Genomic DNA, 7,620 nt, shown 5'->3' on the forward strand with positions numbered 1-7,620 from the left:
AGTCATCTCTATAGCCTCCAAACTAAGCTATTTTTAGATAAGATAAATTAAGCTTTGAATATAATATTTATATGTTAATATTACATATAAATAATAAATGCATAACTAAAATAAGCTATTTGTCTATTTTATAAGAAATATTAAAACAAGAAACTTTCACCAGATGTGAAGTAAGGCAAGCATCTGTAACATCATAAACAAGGGAACTCTGGTTCAAAGCAAGCAATACAGAAATTTCCTAAGGACTCACCATTCTTCCGCTCACTAAGTGGAGGCAAATTGGGGTTCCTTCCAGGATGGAGGCCAAGAGTCAGCTCGGGCTGCAGGGACAGCTCCTGCAGTTCATTGGCAACAGCTTCACTCTGGGGGCTGGGGGCCGCGGACAGAGACAGGAGCACCGGCTCGTCATCATTTTCGCCAGCCCCTCCTCCGTCCAGCCCATTCACAGCAATGACGGAAGGGGGCAGGCACACCACACTGGAGAAATCCACCTTGGCTTTCGTGATGGTAACCTAGAAATTGGGGAAGAAAAAACCAAGTTTAGATGTTACAATGAAGAACTTGAACCACTGACCATACATGGAAAGCAAATGTTCTAGGTTACAGAACTAGGATACTATCAACATGCTCAAAAATGTAAGGTAACATCTCTCTACATAGTTCAGGTGAACCTCAACTCTGTGATGCTCCTGACTGTTTGCATTACAGGCATGCACTGATGCAATCAGCTTAAGAGGTTTTTGTAAAGTGAGTGAGTATGGTTATTAAACTCCCAGAGGGCATATTTCAAATTAGCTACTGTCTTCAATTAACTCAGAAGGACAACATACAGTTGAAATAAAAGCAACACACATGCACACATATGACAGATTAAAAGGAAATGCTAATTAAGGAGAAATAGCTGTGAAATAAATATTACCTTGCACGTACTAAGAAAATGTGTCCTGAGAAATGAGAGACTGGATAGCCATTGAATTAGCATAATGCATTATCATATCTAGGGTAAGAAATTAAGACTTCACGTAAAGAAGTATAGAGATGTCTGTCTGGTGATGGGTATTGGAGTTAGCCAACCATTACATGAGTACTCAGTCACAGAACCAGGACTAGCATGTTAAACACAACGCTCCCCTGTTCTGTGCTAACAGCACTCCCATGAACATGGCAAGTGTTCCTAAGATCCGTTAGGTTTTCTGCATGAAACATGTCGAGTACCAGCCCCACAGAGTGACATGGTGTGTGCCCAGGGAAAGCTCGGAGCACAGCGGCCACAGTGGGCAGACTAAGACTATCTTCCAAAAAAAGGCTAAAACTGCAAACACTGGGCTGAGGCTCAAGTGTGTGGAGCCTGACCACAGATCTAAAAGAAGGCTGGTTATTCACGGGTTCCAGCATTTTGAGGGAAGAGCCAAGTGATCAAGTTCTAAGCTGATTTTGTTATGAAAACAAGAAAAGTAAGAGCGTTTACTTAAAAAACAAACAAAAACAAAACTCCTTACAGAATTAAAATATCTTTAAAAATGATAAAGAATAAAAAACAACAACAAAATGTTTTAATGTCAAAGAGCCTAGCTAAGTGCTTCACACCTGTAACCTCAGCACTAGGAGGCAGGAGGATCACTAAGCCCAGGAGTTCAGGACCAAGTTGAGCAACAAAGAAAAAACTTCTAACCCAGTCTTCAACAAAAGTCAAACACAGTGAGTAAATAAACAAGTAAGAACAAAGAACTGGTTAGGGACACAGCTGAGTGAGAGAACACTCACCAGCGTGTATGTGCAAGTCGCTGGGTTCAGCCAGTACTACAAAAACAGCAGAACCAAAACAGAACCCAAAACAAAACAAACAACATATACAACCTACAAGTATTTCCAACAAATGAGACTGGGTGTTTGCATCAGCTAAGAACACATGCATTCTCGGGATGGTGGTGGTGCACACCTTTAGTCCCAGCACTCAGGAGGCAGAAGCAATAGGATCTGAGTTTGAGGCCAGCTTGGTCTAGAGAGTGAGTTCAGGAAAGTCAGGACTACACAGAGAAACCCTGTCCCCAAAAACATAAAATAAAAATAAAAAAATAAAAAAAGAGCACGAGTCTTCTCTGAATAATATTATTAAAAAGATTATTAAAAATCATTTTATAAAGCATTTGGAATGTAGAAATGTTGCCTCTACATTTTTTTAAAAGATATGAAAAAGCACAGGAATTATGTTAGAACACAAGAGACTTTTGTTTGTTTATAGTATTAAAGCTTTCATGTTCTCTTCTTCCCCAGATTTTTACATATTTTAAAATCAGGTTAAATTGTATATATTTACCATGTACACATTATGCCTTGAAGCACATATACATTATAAAATGATTGTTTACTTTCTTATAGATTCCAAGGTTTTATATAATACTTATATTGGTTTTTGAATGAAAAGGCTAGGTTTTAGTCTAGAAAGGGAAACCGGTGTTCCCTTGAGACTACAGTGAAAACTTTAGAAACCAGTAAAATCCTAGACAGCCTCCAAAATACAAACGCACTGAAAACTAAAAGATCACATTCTACCCTACCTTCAAGCAACTGTGTATCGGTTGTGGGGATTCTTTCTCTTGGGAGTGAGGAGACAAAACCACAACCCCTCTTCACAGGGCACAGAAACCTGTACTGGAACTGTATTGTTCCACCAACTCTGACTCGCTGGACTTACTCACGGAGCTCAGGGGAGGGGCTGATTCCTCACAGGAGCAGCCTCACTACTGGAAATCCTCACCAGCATGGGTGACTTCCCCGCAGCTGCAGACACAGGAGCTGCCCATTCAGTTAACCCTCTACCATCTACTACAGGCACCTGCACAGAGACTGTGGGGCCTCAGACAACTAGGGAACAACTACACATTAACTGTCCCTCCGTCTCCCACGAGGGAGCACCAACAGACAACAGTGTGGTCTTGAACGCTAAGATGATCGATGTTCTGCTTGGATGCTACTCAATAAAATCAGACGTGGTTGTTCTGACAGGTGTTTCTACGTACTCCTAAGTATGAAATGGACTGAAAAGGTAAAAGATGAGAACAAGGATGGCAGATGGCATAATTAAAGCTAAAGGTTTAAGTGTGCTGGCATATAACTTTAATTCCTGCACTTGGGAGGCAGAAGCAGGTAGATCTCTTAAGTTCCTGGCCAGCTTGGTCTACATAATGAGTCCTGGTCCGGCAGAGATGCATGTGAGACTCCCCAAACAAACAAACAAAGCTAAGGGGAGAGAGATTAATTTGATGTGTCTTAGTTGTTTTATATATAAAAGAACCATTCTAGGCCCAAATCCCTGCTCTGAAAACCCTGGGGATAAACTGGAAGGGCTCAGCACTTGCTGTTCTTGCAGAGGATCTGAGTTCAGTTCCCAGTTTAAACAGTTCTCAGAATGAACATGGAGGCTCATAACCATCTGTTACTCCAGGTTCCAGGATTCTAGGGTCCAATGCCCTCTTCAGACCCACACTGGCTCTTGCGTGCATATATCCATGCAAGCAAACACATGTGTATGGATGATTTGTCTGTATGGATGTCTGTACCATGTGTGCACCAAAGGCCTGTGGGGGCCAGAAGAGGGGGTTGGATCCCCTGAGTCTAGAGATACAGACAACTGTGAGTCATTATGTGGGTGCTGGAAATGGAAGCCAGGTTCCCTGGAAAAACAGCCAGTGTTCTTAACTAATGATCCATCTCTCTAGCCTCAAAATAAATATTTTTTTAACTGAGGAGAAGGTTGAGGGATGGCAGTGAGATTAAATATAATGGCATATTTTAATAAATATGTCATCGTGAAACCCATACTTTATATGCTAACTTATGGAATTAAGTCCTTGTGTCATAGAGCTGGCAATCAGCAGCCAGTCCTGTAACAACTGACAGACTCAAAGTAATCAGATCCTTACTGCAAAATAAGATCGCAGTAAGAGCTTTTCCCACCTCAGCACATAACTTTCCTACCATATAGGCATTCTCCCCTAGTCAGTCTGGACCACACAAAGACAGACTGCACGAGAGCATTTCCCTTTACAACCCAGAGCAAGGTCTATCAGAGGATGCAGATCCACACCTGTAGTGCTGTTTCCAAAGGGGCTGAGTAGGAACCTCAGCAAGACACCATCTCTTTAAAAGTACATAAGCTGATGTGGTGACACACGTCCCTAACTCCAGCACTCTGGAAGCAGGTAGATCTTTGTGAGTTCCAAGCTAGCCTGGTCTACACAGTGAGTTCCAGGACAGCCTGGGCTATCTATTTAGAGATCCCGTTGGGGTCCCTCAGCTGCAAGACATCGGAGCTTGCCACTGCAGACTCAACTCATGCCTTCTGTGCCTGAACCAAAGACTCACTACTGTGAGTTCCACCTTCGAGGATTAAAGAGGAAGCTACGCCTGCTGGCTGGCACGCATACAGCCTGAGGACATTTGTTGTTGACCTCCTCCCCACTGTGGACTGCGCCTCCAACCATTCCCCGGAGTCGAGACCTGCGGGTTGCAGAGCCTCCACTTTCAGCCCAGCAGCCAGCTTCCCTTTCGGACTCTTCCTGACTCCTCCCGAATTCCTTATATTATTCAAATGTCCTTGTAACGTAGAGATTCAGTTATGCTCTCTTGTATATAAATGCTGAACCCCCAAAGTAAAGGAGAGCCTTGATTGGAAACCCTCAACTTGGCTCCGGTGTCCTTTTGTTCTCGAACTCTGTGTTTCAGGTCTCCTTTCTCCCTTCGGTCGAGGCAGAACCCGGTTCGTGAAACTGCGGGTCAGTTTCAAATAAACAAATAAACGAGGACTAATGAGACAACTCAACAGGGAAAAGCATTTACCAAGCATACCTAAGGATAGTATTGAGTGCTTGGATTCTAGAGTGGAGAGAAAGAGACCAAGCTGCCCTCTGAACTCCATACTTGAGCTGTAGAATGTGCATGCTCATACACACAATAATATGGAACAAAAATTTAAATACGTAAGTATGTATGATCTGAGGAGACAGCTTGGTGGGTAAAATCGCTCTCTATGCAAACCTGGCTGCCAGAGTTTAACCCCTGAACCAGCATAAAAGTGGTATAAAATATAGTAGCTGCCGGGCAGTGGTGGCACATGCCTTTAATCCCAGCACTTGGGAGGCAGAGGCAGGCGAATTTCTGAGTTCAAGGCCAGCCTGGTCTACAGAGTGAGTTCCAGGACAGCCAGGGATATACAGAGAAACCCTGTCTCGAAAAAACCAAAACAAACAAACAAACATGCATACATACATATATCTACATATATGTGCATACACACACACACACATATACTAGTGTAAGAGTTTGTAATTCTAGCACACCCTACAGGAAGCTGTGTAGCAGGCCTGTTATCCTGGTTTCCAGAGTGATAACAAAATTTCTCAAGTAGAAAAGAAGATTAAAACACACCAGTTGTCTTCTGACCTCCACATGCCCACTCCAACACCCACATCATGGATGACTCTATTGTGCAGTCATTATTCAGAACAGCTTCTAGCAGTTGGGCCAGTAATTGTCATCCTGACAGGGTTGCAAGGGCTACACAGCCAGGTCATCACTAGAGCTACCTTTTGGTTCTGTTATGTCTGGCTCAGGTCAGGCAATGGTAGGAAAGGACTGAAGAATCAAGAGGCTTAATGGAGAAACAGCCAGGAGACCTCCATTTCATTGATTCAGTTGACATTTAATATGGTTATATATTGTTTATGGAGCCGAGGATATAGAATAGACTAAAACATTGATTCTGAAAGTGAGGAAACAGATATGTAAATGGAGCCTGTAAAGCTCTGGGACTATTATGGTAAAGGTGCCAATGGGGCATGATAGAGGTGCCCCCTCCTAACAAGAACATGCATGCCCATATACATATATCCTCTCTTATCACATACATACACACATTTCAAGATAAATACAAATAATTTTGCTGACAGATACAGTGCTGTGTGTCTATAGAAGGTCAAGGTCAATGTGGGCAGCATAACATACCTCCATCCCTTTCCTGAAAGGGGGAGCAAGCAAGCAGTCGAGCTTGGATCAACTCTTACTGCTCACCGAGTCTAAAAGAATAAAGGCACACAGTTTTCAAAGTGTTCACTTTTCACTAATAAAGAATCACACTCCTAAAATGGTTAGAAAATTAACAGTATTGCTGGGATTCTGAGCTTTGACACTGATGTGTTACTAGTCCCAATATACAACAAAGATCCATCCTATGACATCATGGTTTTTCCTAGTGAAACATGAAGCTGACTGTATGCGCTCATAATCCTGGTACTCATTATATGTTTAAACCCTCAGAAAATATTTAAGATATTTAAGATAAATTTGGGGGAAAGTATGCCTCCCCACCCCTGCAAAGCCTGGAGCTACTCATAAAAGAGAAGGGTCAGGTTTTTTTTTTTTTTTTGTTTTGTTTTTTGTTTTTTTTTTTTAAACAAGATGGGAAGTAAGAGTCTGGCTATATTGCCTGGATGGGCCTTGAATTCAACCCTCCTGATTCAGCCTCTTAAGTGGCTTATATCATAGGTGTGTGACAACACCCTGGCTAGTTTTTCATATTAGAGCAAAAGAATACGACTGTGCTGTATTCCATAGAACACAAATTACAAATGAAGGTTATTAAATTTTGTTGTGACCTGGGTCATGACTGTGCCTTTTTACTATGTAGAGTAAAAGAAATAGCAAATTGAAAGACTGTTTTAACAAGGTTCTATTCAGGTTTTAGTATTTTGAGTTTCTGTGTTTTTTTTCTTCTTCGTCTTTTCTTTTAACAGGGTCTCATGTTTCAAAAGCCGGCCTCAAATTTGCTATGGAGCAAAGACAGCCCATGAACTCCTGATCTTTGTCTTCAGTGCTGGGATTATTGGTCTACGCCACCACAATCAGCTTTACACAGCTCTAGGAGATCAAACCTAGTGTTTCCGGAATGCTAGGGAAGCATTCTACCAAATGATCTAAATTCCCAGCCTTCCTCATCCCCCACCCTGATTTTAATAGCTTAATGGATATAAGGTCCATATCTATGTTAGGGTGTGATGACACACACCTTTAACCCCAGCACTCAGGAGGCAGAAACAGGTGTACCTCTGCCTGAATTTGAAATAAGCCTGGTCTACAGAGTTCCAGAACAGCCAAGACTATCAGACACAAAAACTCTGTCTCGAAAAACAAACAATTCTCATTTATAGAATCATTAGTGTTTGAAATAAGTATACTTAAAAAAAAAAAAGATGTATTTATTTATATGTAAGTACACTGTAGCTGTCTTCAGACACACCAGAAGAGGGCATCAGATCTCATTATAGATGGTTGTGAGCTACAATATGGTTGCTAGGATTTGAACTCAGGACCTTCAGAAGAGCAGTCAGTGCTTTTACCCGCTAAGCTATCTCACCAGCCCTCATGTATACTTATTATTGTGTATTTTACTGGGTAAATTATATATGCTATGGTGGCATTTTCTCAGGTTTCATGGTATATCCTTTAAAATGTCCACATTAATGTAGGGAGAATCTCTTATCAGCCAATAAGAAAGCTTATGACCTCTCAAAAAAAAACAAAACAAAGAAGAAGAAGAAGAAGAAGAAGAAGAAGAGGAGGAGG

General features: G+C 41.7%; 1 protein-coding gene across 1 annotated transcript in view; it reads right to left on the reverse strand.

Moving 5' to 3' along the window:
* Mrtfa (myocardin related transcription factor A) overlaps positions 1 to 7,620 on the reverse strand; it is a 194,587-nt gene that overhangs the window by 118,553 nt on the left and 68,414 nt on the right. Inside the window, exon 2 of the mRNA XM_031349960.1 lies at positions 251 to 512. The gene's annotated coding sequence lies outside the window, so the exon portion shown is untranslated. The remainder of the gene's footprint in view (positions 1 to 250; positions 513 to 7,620) is intronic.

Source organism: Mastomys coucha, unplaced genomic scaffold, assembly GCF_008632895.1.
Source record: "Mastomys coucha isolate ucsf_1 unplaced genomic scaffold, UCSF_Mcou_1 pScaffold11, whole genome shotgun sequence".
NCBI classification, from domain to species: Eukaryota; Metazoa; Chordata; class Mammalia; order Rodentia; family Muridae; genus Mastomys; species Mastomys coucha.